This window comes from Pristiophorus japonicus, chromosome 9 (genome assembly GCF_044704955.1).
Source record: "Pristiophorus japonicus isolate sPriJap1 chromosome 9, sPriJap1.hap1, whole genome shotgun sequence".
Lineage (NCBI taxonomy): Eukaryota > Metazoa > Chordata > Chondrichthyes > Pristiophoridae > Pristiophorus > Pristiophorus japonicus.
The window spans coordinates 223,348,893-223,361,859 of NC_091985.1; the positions used below are offsets into that span (position 1 = coordinate 223,348,893).

Consider the following 12,967-nt stretch of genomic DNA (forward strand, 5'->3'; position numbering starts at 1 on the left):
CTGAGGTTTGAGATAGACTGGGGAAACATGGACTTCACAAACTGAAAAGGAGAAGCTGGAAGGAGCTCGGAACAAGGTGGTTATGCGAAACTTTGAAACATCACTTTAAGTTAAATTGTGAGAGAAGGACTCTGGGACACGGGGTAACACTGAGCGAAGATAAACTCAGGACCAATATCAGGAATTCCTCTCCACCCAGAGAGTGACCAACACTTGGAGCGGACTCCAGGTGGAGCTGGGGGTGACACTCACTGCCAAGGACAACCTCCTCCTACTGGTCCTGGGCTGTGTTCTCCATCGGTCTTTTGTCCTCAGGTGGTCCTGGGTTGTATTTCACACAATGAGAACAAGCTGAAGAGTGTGTGAATGTGAGGCTTCAGTGTGAGAGGAATCAGCTTCCTCAGACAGTGCTGTGGTCCAGAAAGTTTCACAAACGAAATGCAGATTGCCTATGTCATTGCTGCAGTGATTTCACCGCCAGATTCCCCGCCCCGCCCCCACCCAAGGCGGGATACCAATATCGGGCGGTAACTGGACCGTGTGCTTCCGCCACATATTAGATTCAGGAAACCCGGAGAAAACTCTGCTGGGATCACGGCATGGTCACTCTGGATGTCTATGAGCCAACGGATGAAATACAGCCCCCGGGACAGATGTTTGTCTTTCGGGAGTAAAGTAGCGCCTACACAGAACGCACAGAGCAAAACAGGTTGAGCAGGATCCAAATGGAGCAACGGAACTCGCCCAATGTTCCCTCCATTCATTGTTCTCTCTCCACACCGCCTAGGCCCTATAAGGGTTGATCCGCCCTCGGGGTCTTTCCCTGCCGCTGGGTCACTGCACTTGTGGCAGACGAGGCTCTCTGGCGCCATCTGCTGGTAAGGACTCAACCGCCCTCGTGCTCTTTCCCCACCGTTGGGTCTCTGCACCTGCCTCGGGCCGGCGCGGCTCTCTGGCGCCCTCCCTTGGCCCGCTATATATTGTAAGATTGGTCTTTCCCCAGCGAAGTGTCTCTTTTTTTTCGCTGTTGCACACAGTTTATTCAACAATATGGTAAATAAGAAAGAAATACATTTTAGCAGTCTATACAGTGATCTAAAGCTCATATTTATAAGTAATTATCAATAAATTGTATGGATAGGTTTTTTTCTCCTTTTTTCTGCTTGCCCATTTTTCAATTTTTACACAGAAGTCTGAAAGAGGAAAAACCAAGGGATGTGTTCAATAAAATTAGCCACACAGTCTCTTTAAAGAATCCTTCGATAGTATCACCAAAAAAAAAGTGAAATGTCACCATTAAACTGAAAAACCCCACAATATTCTACAACCGCAGGACGATTTTGGCAGCTGCCAGTTTGTGCAATAGTCTCTCATTCTACCTGTACAAATTATTAATACTTCGAAATTTCTGCTTAAACCCTTGTATAGAAGTGAAAAAAAATTAAGGGAAGAAGGGGCTACATAAGAGGAGGTATTGTAATCCTTTGCTGTCAAAAAAACAGATGCATACTGTAACACAGGTTGTTTCTCTCTTCTGTGAAATGCTTCGCGTTAATGGACAAACGCTTACAAGATTCTTTGAAGTTAGAAAATAAAAATGTGAATTCAACTCTCCCTTTCTTAAAAAAATGTAGGTATCGGCTATCTACAATTGAAACAACAGAACAGGAAAACAAAAAAAAACAAAGGACTGACTGTACACCAGTCATAACAAAAAATATATTCTTTGTATAATATCATCCCTCAGTTTTTTTCTCAATAAATTGCAGTTCACTGAATTCTGGGAAAATAGTCCTCCCTAGAAATTTCAAAATTGTTTTCCAGTACAAAAAACCCTAAGTAAAGACGGATAATGAGAATTTGCTCCCAAAATGCTACAAGATGTCTAGTGTATTGTGATTAATGTTTGTGCCTGTTAAGTCTGGGTTGTCAGAACCCAAGCCAAGGTCACTGGTGGCACCATGTAAGCCTGCCATTCCAGGGTTAGCAAGTTGAGAAAGCATTGCACTCTGGTCTGGAGCAGCAAAGTGTCCTTGATCCATGGGGTTTGCCTGGACAGCTACCATTCCCGGATATGGGGAGATAGTCTGTGGCGAGACATGGTGTGGAGATGGCTGAGGCTGCATCCTGGGCGAGGGGCTGGAATGAGGTGGCTGGGACTGCGGGCGCCGTGACTGCATGGGTTGTGGGGACCATACCTGGTTGCTGAGAGAAGATGGGTATTGGCCCTGGAGGTGTGGTAACTGGGCCTGGCCAGGGAGCATGTGCTGCTGTGGACTCATGGAGTTGGACTGGGCTGGCGAACCCATCTGCTGTTGCTGCTGCTGGAGAATCCGCTGCTGGAGGGCCTGATGGAGACTGGAACTGCCCTCGGCTCCCATTCCGGCTTGTGGAAGCTGGCCCATCTGCCCTATCGTTTGTCCCACTTGTCCCATGGCTCCCTGCTGCATGCGCATATGATGCTGTATCCTCTGCTGTTATTGCTGCTGCTGCTGCTGCATGGGATAACCAGAGCTTTGAGGCTGTTGAAACTGGCTAGACATGCCAGCAACCATGCCAGGGTTTGATTGCTGTTGTTGTTGCTGTTGCTGTTTCTGCTGCTGTTGCAAGAGCTGACGTCGCATCAAAAGCTCCCTGAAGTGGGAGTTCATGGTGGGGTGGTTCATGTTCATGGGCTGTCCCTGTGCATTGATCCCACCCATACTTTGTTGTTGCTGCTGCTGTTGATGCTGAGGGATGTTGGGCCGCTGAACTCCAAGCTGCATGGGGCTCATGTTCTGCATGCCTGGGTTGCCATGCATGCCTTGCTGTTCCTGAAGAACTGGCTGAGCCTGCATTCCTGGCTGTCCCTGCATACCTGGCTGACCTTGGCCTCTTTGATACCTGGCTGCCCTTTGCTTGATGAAAGCAGCCATAAGCTGGGGGTTGGAGCGGAGGATAGCGAGCACTTGCTGCTGCTGCATAGGGGAGCTCGGAGACCTGAGAGTCCGCAATAAGTCCTGCAGGGCTCCTTGGGGAATGGCACCTCTGTTGGGCTGAGGTGCCCCTGATGTAACTTGGCACATGGGCGGCAGCGGTTGGAGCAGCATGTTCATTTGCAGGGCTTGCTGGGCTATCTGCATGACTGGTCTTTGCATTCCTTGTGGATGCTGCTGAGTCTGGGCCATTCCAGCTTGTGCCCACTGTGCCTGCTGCATGCTGGTTGGTCCCATTGCCTGATCCGTGTGAGTGTGGCCTCGCTGCGACTGTTGTGGGTTCATGCTCATTCCGGGCATTTGATTCATGGGTGCTATATGAGGATTCATAATGCCAAGCCGCTAGAATGATTGCTGCTGTGCCATCAGTCGCTGGGCATCGTCTGCTCGGTGAATCTGCATAGCTATTTCCACTGCAGCTGGTGGCGGTGGTCGCTGAACAGGAGGTGGAACCTGGGCAGCAGACACCACCTGTCCAGTTGGCTTGCCTTGCAGTATAGGAGCTTGTGGCTGACTTCTGGTCATGTTGCTGTATGAAGGCATGTTAGTTGGTGGTGGTGGCTGGGGCTGGGGCTGTGGCTGAGCTGGGGGTTGGGGCTGAGGAGTCTGCGGGGTGGTCGCTTGCTGGCCTGGTGGAGTAGTGGGCGCCGTGCCACTTGGGGATGGCAGGCTTTGTTTTCCAACACCACCCCGCTGCATTGTGGCCATCCTCCTGCGTAGCAGCTGGGCTTGTTGCAGATGGTGCTGCAGCTGTTGCTGTTGAAGCTTGTGCTTGATGTTGAGACAGAATGGCACGGGGCACTTGGTCTCTTGGCAGTGCTTGGTATGGTAGCAACAGAGCGCAATATGCTGCTTGCAGATTGGGCAGCCACCGTTGGTCTTGCGTTTGCACGCTTTGTTGTGCTGGACCATCCTCTTCATCCTCTGGCAGGAAGGCAGAGAACAGTTGGCATTGCGACACTGGCAGGCATGGAGCAGTGATTGAATGCAGCGCTGAATGCTGAGGCACGTCGAATCTCCAGTACTGGCCTCTGACCCTTGTGAGTTGCTCTCATCATCCAGACCAAGGCCTAGCTTCTCCATCTTGTGCTCATGTCCCTTAGCGTTAAAGCAGTTGACACAGAGGTCATAATCCTCATAGACAGTGCAATGCCACCGGGTCTCCACATACTGCTTGCACTCGTTACATGTATATACAAAGCGATCCTGGCCCTGGTTGTGAAGTTCCACCAGCATGCACGTGGTTGACCACTTAGCCTGTCTCAGTGACGAAAACTCCATGTGTTTGTCCCTTGCCAGCGTGAGAAAGGCATCACGCCCATCCATCAGGTCGCATGCGATGAGCGGGTCAGGATCTAGGATGGTTGGCAGTGAGTTTGAGTTAGGACCCGCAATCAGATGGATCACGAAAAACACCTCCTTGTGCTTTTCCATGGTGGCAGAGAGTTTCTGGGAGAGGTAGTTGGACACGTTGGGCATTTCCGGTTTCTTCTTGTGACCTCGGCTCAGGCTGCTCTTATTCTTACTCGTTTTCTTCTTATTTTTTTTTCTTGGCACTCTTGCTGTCCCCCTTTTCCATCAGTGCTCTCACTAGGGGTGTTGTTTTCCTCTCTCTTACGTTCCTCTTCTTCCTGCTCCAGCTCTTTGATGCTTTCCTCCAACACATTCGGCCAGAAGTCACCTTCAAAATATGGCAACTCCTTTGCGCTGGTCAATCTATTCTCTGTTGCCTGCTTAAATATATCCTTATAATCAAGAATTATTCGCTCTGTCACTGCCTTGTCCAACATCTTTTTGTACCACTCCTGCAGTCTTTTGGGCTCAGGGATTTTCTGGTCCAGCGGATGGCAGTGAAAACTGTAATCATCACCTTCACTTGGAGGACAAGTCTAAATATGGCCCTCTGTGTATCCCAATTTCCTTATGTATTCTAAGTATCCAATCAGGATTTCATGATAGACGGCTGTTCGCAGACATCGAGGGCGGAAGAAATGTACACTGTCAAGGTATGATATGTACACACGTCTCTGATTGGGCGGAGGACAGTCCGAACCGTACTCCTGCACATGTATGCCAAAGAAACACACGTCCACACCATCAATCTCTTCAAAGGCAAACAAAGCTTTTGTTCGCTAAGGTTAAGACTCTGCCATCTCTCCATTATCAACAAACCTCGTCTTCATCCCTGGCTTGACTTCCACAGTTTTATCTGAACTGTGCACCATAAGAACATAAGAACATAAGAATTAGGAACAGGCGTAGGCCATCTAGCCCCTCGAGCCTGCTCCGCCATTCAATAAGATCATGGCTGATCTGGCCGTGGTCTCAGCTCCACTTACCCGCCCGCTCCCCGTAATCCTTAATTCCCTTATTGGTTAAAAATCTATCTATCTGTGACTTGAATACATTCAATGAGCTAGCCTCAACTGCTTCCTTGGGCAGAGAATTCAACAGATTCACAACCCTCTGGGAGAAGAAATTCCTTCTCAACTCGGTTTTAAATTGGCTCCCCCGTATTTTGAGGCTGTGCCCCCTAGTTCTAGTCTCCCCTACCAGTGGAAACAACCTCTCTGCCTCTATCTTGTCTATCCCTTTCATTATTTTAAATGTTTCTATAAAATCACCCCTCATCCTTCTGAACTCCAACGAGTAAAGACCCAGTCTACTCAAACCATGCACTCGCCAGCCTCCGGCTGATTCTGTCTGCGGAGGAATTCGTTAATACGAGTTTCCAGATAAATACCCAGCTTAGTGGTTGGTAACCTTTTTGCACAGAATTTATTTTCTTTCCTCGTTTTCCCAGTTTTCTTTAAACAGGGATCACAAACAAAACCTGAGGGCCAAATAAGTTCATGGTGAAGGACACAGATCTGATGCATTTTCCGACCACATTCAGTACATTCAACAAATATTTCAGGGTCCAGTGTATCATTTTTCTTCTTCGAGAACTGATCCTTTGAAATAGTCGTTTGAGGCTGTGAAGGATCATCACCCAGGGAGACAGTCTCTCCCTGGATCTCATTGAAACATTTCTCACAGAAGTGATATTTGTTTTGATAACTGTAATAGGTAGCATCCCGAGGGATTGTACATAACTGTTTTCCATAGCAACAGAGGGTCTGCGGAGAAAATTCCAGCTTTCTACCACAGCAATATCCCAGATTTTGCATGACAGGGTCGATCTCCAGCTCGAAGACCTCTGCCAGCTTCGTACAGTAGTTATACACACGCGACGACTTGCAGTCAGAATCAGGGGAAGTCATAACGGGGAACAAAGAAATGGCAGACCATTGAACAAGTACTTTGGTTTGGTATTCACTAAGGAGGACACAAACAACCTTCTGGATATAAAAGCGGTCAGAGCGTCTAGTAAGAAGGAGGAACTGAGGGAAATCCTTATTATAGTCGTGAAATTGTGTTGGGAAAATTGATGGGATCGAAGGCCGATAAATCCCCAGGGCCTGATGGACTGCATGCCAGAGTATTTAAGGAGGTGACCTTGGAAATAGCGGATGCACTGACAGTCATTTTCCAACATTTCATAGACTCTGGATCAGTTCCTATGGAGTGGAGGGTAGCCAATGTAACCTCACTTTTTAAAAAAGGAGGGAGAGAGAAAACAGGGAATTATAGACCGGTCAGCCTGACATCGGTAGTGGGTAAAATGATGGAATCAATTATTAAGGATTTCATAGCAGCGCATTTGGAAAGGAGGTGACATGATAGGTCCAAGTCAGCATGGATTTGTGAAAGGGAAATCATGCTTGACAAATCTTCTGGAATTTTTTGAGGATGTTTCCAGTAGAATGGACAAGGGAGAACCAGTTCATTTGGTGTATTTGGACTTTCAGAAGGCTTTCGACAAGGTCCCACACAAGAGATTAATGTGCAAAGTTAAAGCACATGGGATTGGTGATAGTGTGCTGACGTGGATTGAGGAATGGTTAGCAGACAGGAAGCAAAGAGTGGGAGTAAATGGGAAATTTTCAGAATGGCAGGTAGTGACTAGTGGGGTACCGCAAGGTTCTGTGCTGGGGCCCCAGCTGTTTACACTGTACATTAATGATTTAGACGAGGGGATTAAATGTAGTATCTCCAAATGTGCGGATGACACTAAGTTGGGTGGCAGTGTGAGCTGCGAGGAGGATGCTACGAGGCTGCAGAGTGACTTGGATAGGTTAGGTGAGTGGGCAAAATAATGGCAGATGAAGTATAATGTGGATAAATGTGAGGTTATCCACTTTGGTGGTAAAAACAGAGAGACAGACTATTATCTGAATGGTGACAGATTAGGAAAAGGGGAGGTGCAACGAGACCTGGGTGTCATGGTACATCAGTCATTGAAGATTGGCATGCAGGTACAGCAGGTGGTTAAGAAAGCAAATGACTTGTTGGCCTTCATAGCGAGGGGATTTGAGTACAGGGGCAGGGAGGTGTTACTACAGTTGTACAGGGCCTTTGTGAGGCCACATCTGGAGTATTGTGTACAGTTTTGGTCTCTTAACTTGAGGAAGGACGTTCTTGCTATTGAGGGAGTGCAGCGAAGATTCACCAGACTGATTCCCGGGATGGCGGGACTGACATATCAAGAAAGACTGGATCAACTGGGCTTGTATTCATTGGAGTTCAGAAGAATGAGAGGGGATCTCATAGAAACATTTAAAATTCTGACGGGTTTAGACAGGTTAGATGCAGGAAGAATGTTCCCAATGTTGGAGAAGTCCAGAACCAGGGATCACAGTCTAAGGATAAGGGGTAAGCCATTTAGGACTGAGATGAGGAGAAACTTCTTCACCCAGGGAGTGGTGAACCTGTGGAATTCTCTACCACAGAAAGTTGTTGAGGCCAATTCACTAAATATATTCAAAAATGAGTTAGATATAGTCCTTACTACTAGGGGGATGAAGGGGTATGGCGATAAAGCAGGAATGGGGTACTGAAGTTGCATGTTCAGCCATGAACTCATTGAATGGCGGTGCAGGCTCGAAGAGCCGAATGGCCTACTCCTGCACCTATTTTCTATGTCTCTATGTTTCTATACAGCCAGGCATTGTTGAACATTAACCAAATGTCATCCACATACTGCCATGTCTCCTGGTACCGGCCAGTGTCCAGCTTGCGCTTGATTGTAGACAAATCCATTGGCGTCTTTACGATATCAAAGTAGTCAAGAATACCCAGGAGTTGGGGATCTACAGGTTGCCGGAAAGGATGTGACTCAGGGTCCTGACGGTAAAGTGCTTCCAGTGTCAGCATTAGCCTGCCGCAACTCTTCTGGCTTGAAAATCTTCTTACGTGACTGTCCACTCGCAGGGGATGATTGAGTCGCCAACTTGTGCTAACTTCTTCCTCTTTTGCTTCACCTTTCACCTCTGGTTTCTTCTCACCAGCCTCCATTGGCTCCTGTTTACACTCTTCGGTTGTGGGTTCTTCCTTTACCTTCTGTTTGATTTCCTGCTTTGGTGCCACAGTTTTTGGCTCAGTTTCTTCCTTCTCTTGCTTTTCCTCCATCTTTACATCAGACACTGGTGCTTCAGGAGCTGGCTGCTGAGAGTTGGGATCTGTACTGCTGACTGATGCTGGAGTCGATACTCGACCATCGGCACTCACTGCTGACTGTGAAAGTGGAGTACTGGGATGCTGAGACTGTATCGGTGCAGATGGTTGTAGGGGTTGTTGGGGTTGTATTTTGCTGCTGTGCTGATGGGGGTCGAGGTGGCGGTCGCTCCCACTGCTCCCACTCACGTTGCTGCTGTTCCCGCTCCCGCTGCTCCCACTCACGTTGCTGCTGTTCCCGCTCCCGCTGCTCCCACTCTCGTTGCTGCTGTTCCCGCTCCCGCTACTCCCACTCACGTTGCTGCTGTTCCCGCTCCCACTGCTCCCACTCACGTTGCTGCTGTTCCCGCTCCCGCTGCTCCCACTCACGTTGCTGCTGTTCCCGCTCCCGCTGCTCCCACTCTCGTTGCTCCCACTCCCGTTCTCGTTGCTGCTGCTCCCGCTCACGTTGCTGCTGCTCCCGCTCACGTTGCTGCTGTTCCCGCTCACGTTGCTGCTGCTCCTGCTCCCGCTGCTCCCTCTCCCGATGCTGCTTCTGTCCAGCGGTCACCTGGGTCTGTGGGGAGACTGGTGGAGGAGGAGGAAGGTGCGTTTGTGGCGGTGTCTGGACTTGTGAAGGAGGGGGAGGCATTGTCTGGGGCCGCGAGTTTGGTGATGGTGTCTGTTGCCGCGGTTGGGGAGGAATGCTAGGTGGTGGCTGGTGAGGGGTGGGTGGAAGGCTTCTTGGCCCAGGGGATGGGGAATTCTGATGAAATGAAGACTGAGAAAGAGGTGGTGGGCAGTTGAATTGGGCACTCTGGGCTCCTGGCTGCATGGAAGCGGAACTGTTTACAGGTCGTGAGGGGTTTTGAGCCGCAGACATGACAGGCTGGTTGCTGGCCTGTGTCATGGTGGTGCTGCCAGTGTTCATTCCAGGAGAGGATACGGGAAACTGATTCGGCGATAGGAATTGATTCTAAGCAGGATGCTGTGCAACCATAGGCCGTTCCATTCGGGAAGTGGTTAATCCCATCTGGTTCATAGGTCCTGTTTGGGTCATCTGTCCAGGATGTACTAGTGGAGGATTTAAGCATTGTCCCAGACCAGTGATCTGCATGCTGGTCATCGGTGGAAATGGGCTCATTCCACTTGGGGTCTGCATCCTGTTTATGATCGGGCTTGGCACATTTGGCCACATAAAGGTCGGGTCAGAGAGTGGGCCATTTGGCGGGAGTCCAGCCTGCAGTTGAGCCATGCTTGGGGCTGGGCTGCTCCTGTAGGTAACATACCACTTTGGTTTGGTATCACGCCCTGTTTCTGAAGCCTAGTCCGATGCTTTCCCTCCAGTTCCTTCTGAATCTTGTAGATCTTCTCAGCTAGCAGATGGTAGTACTCTGCTCTGCTGTTGGCAGACTCATACATGTCTCCTTCCACCTTTCGTGCAGAAGCCACCAGGTTTTCCATCCATCTGTCTTTTAATGCTGCTGGGTCAGGTGTTGGGAATATGGCTTGAACTAGTTTGTGAACAAGGTGATTGCGTAGGTCCTGAGTGACGTCATCATGCCATGACTTCCGAATGCCAGTACTCGAGGGGGGCGTTGCTGTTGGCACTGCATTTAGATTACTAACACTGGTGCCATCACTTAGCATTGGGTTGGGTGAGGTCATGGATGACAGCAGCATAGCATCATGCAGTAAGCTGGACTGCTGGTTGGGGGTCTGCACACCCACATTACTTCCATTCACACCCATTTGGCTGGTACCCATAGCATTCATAGACTGCAGAGATTGGTGCCCCGGTGAAGATTGAGATGATTGCTGGTTCTGCATCTGAGGTTGAGGCATCTGGTTACCCTGATACATGAGTCCAAGCGCCGCATAGGCTCTCTCTATCGAGCTCGGGTCGATCTGACTGGTAGTGTTTAAACTTGGCGTGTTCTGCTGTCCAACCCCAACTGACCCTAATGAGTTTCCTAATCCTACAGCTGCCCCAGCTAGTAATGATTGCTGGTTATGCTAGTCCCCAGCATTTTTCAAAGGGAGACAGACAGAACAGTCATTCCTTGTGCAATTCTTCCAGTGGGAGATGATCTGGCGTGATGAAGCACAGTGTGCAACCTGACAGGATTTGCCAGCCTGACAGTGGGTCATATGATTCAGGACCTTCTTCACGGTTCGGCAGTGCGGCAGGTTGCAGGGCTGCACCTCACCATTGGCTTGCTCCCGACGCTGACATTTGTGTGCATGCAGAAGCAGAACTAGCTGTTGCTGGATGAGTTTCCGTTTCTCGGGATCTGCTGTGGGTGCAGAACCCATTCCCTGCCCTGGGGGCTGCCCCATTCCTCCCTGCTGCACTGGAGAAGGCTGCTGCGGCAGGTTTGGCATCCCAGCACCACCAGCAGGTTTCTTATCCATTGTAAACTGAGACAGGCTGTTCCCTAAGCACCATCTGCTGCCCAAGTCCACTGGTGTCAAGCGTCTGACCAGCGCTCTGCCCATATGGCTGTCCATAAGGGCTAGGCGTTCCCATCATTCCCATCTTGCTCATTGCACCAGGTTGGGGTCCTTTGAGACCTGCTGCCATCTGAGGAGATCCCTGGGATAACGTGTCAGCGAGTAGGTTATTTGCGTTGGACATGCCCCTGGGCTTGAGTACTGTACGTTAGGTCTGCCCCTTCCAGCACCAAGAGAGCCATTCATCACTTGTCCCTGCATCATGCCCTGAACATTGCCACTGTTCTATCAGGGCTGGATTGATATTAGCATTCATGCTCATCCCAGCCTGGTTGGTTGGGCTGTTTACACCAGACATTAGACCTGTTGCTGACGTATGAAGCTGATCATGTTTCTATGGGTTCACAGACTGTGGTGTTGGAAGTCTCTGGTTTGCTCCACTTGCTCCCATCCCCATATTAGGAAGGGATGTAAGACCACCTTGAGTTAGGGGGCTCTTGATCATACTACTTAAGCTTCCTATACTGGGACTGTTCTGTTGATTTTGGCTGCCTACTGATTGCACTGGACTATCCATGGATTGTGATGAGGCACCACCAGAGCTGACTGCCACATGTCCCATATTGATACAGGAACCGCTGCCTCGCAGAAGTTCTGACAGTTGTTTGTGCTTTGAGGCTGCATCTTGCACCATGCCAACCCCCGTAAGCTGAGCCAGGTCACCACCGTTGATCAGTCTAATGGATCTGAATGGATCAGTTCATCTGGCAAGTCATTCTCAAAGTCAAATAATGATCCAAAATCTGCGCCATTGCTGGCGGAGAGAGCCGGGGAGGAGGTTTTAGGCTGCTTGGCTGAAGGCGGTCCATCCAAGAGATTCTCTGCCATTTCTTCCCCCGAATTTTTAAAATTACGCCTTTCAACTGTGTGTGTGTGTGTGTGTTTTTTTTATCTCTCTCCCCACCTCCCTCTCCTCCCCAAGCAAACCAAAACAAGCAAAAACAACAAGAAAAACTGCGAATTAATCGATTGATCTTTCTGCTTTTCTCTTCCCCCCACCCACCCTCCCTCCCTCCCGCAGAATTATTATTTAAAACAATTATATTTTCTCTCTCTCTCTCACACACACACACATAAAGCCTAAGGCCTAATGCCAGGCCCAGGTTTCTCAGGTCGATCATCCATGGGCAGCAACAAAAAAAAATAACACGAAGGGGGAGGGAGGGGGGAAAAAGAGGGGAGAGAGAGAGAGAGAGAGAGTGAAGAAGAAAAAAAAATTTAAAAAGAAAATGAAAGATGAGCACGGCGGCTTCTCCGACGAAAACCACATCGCGATCGCTTCATGACCCGCTTTCCTTCCACATTCCCCGCAAAATAATGAAGGGGGAAAAAACCCTTCTCTGTCAGAGGGGAGAGGGGGAATAAACCTTTTCTTTTTAAAAAATACCCCCCTTTCGATCTAATAGAGAAAACGATTCTCTCTCCTCTCTCTCTCTCTCTCTCGAGAAAAGTCTCAGTTCTTCACAGGGGAAAAAAATGTGAGCTAACCGTTTTTTTAAATTTACAGAAAATATTTACATTTTTTTTTCCAAATAACGGACGGTGGGAGCCAGCCAAAAGATGAGTTTTTCCACACACACAAAAAACACACACTACTTTTTTTTCCTGTATTGCTGATATAGTGTTAATTTTCTTTGCTTTTTCCCCTCCCACCCGCTCTCTTCTCCCTTTTTTGGCATTCTCTTGTCCCTTTTTTCCCCCCTTGCTATCTCTCTCCTCTCTCGATCCACACAAGCCGAGCGTGTGTGTGTGTGTGTTTTGTCTCTCTCTCCCCCTCTTCTTTTTTTTAATCATTCCCCCCCCCCCCCCCCCACACCACCCACTTCTTTCTCTGTACCTGCCTCAGGCCGGCACAGCTCTCTGGCGCCCTCTCCTGGCCCGCTGTATAATGTACGATTGCTGGTTGAGAGCCTTTCTTTAATCTGCTCACCACATCCTCCCAA

General features: G+C 49.2%; 1 pseudogene; it reads right to left on the reverse strand.

The window, feature by feature from the left end:
- Nucleotides 1-1,532: 1,532 nt before the first annotated feature.
- Nucleotides 1,533-11,852, reverse strand: LOC139273748 (histone acetyltransferase p300-like; annotated as a pseudogene).
- Nucleotides 11,853-12,967: the final 1,115 nt, after the last annotated feature.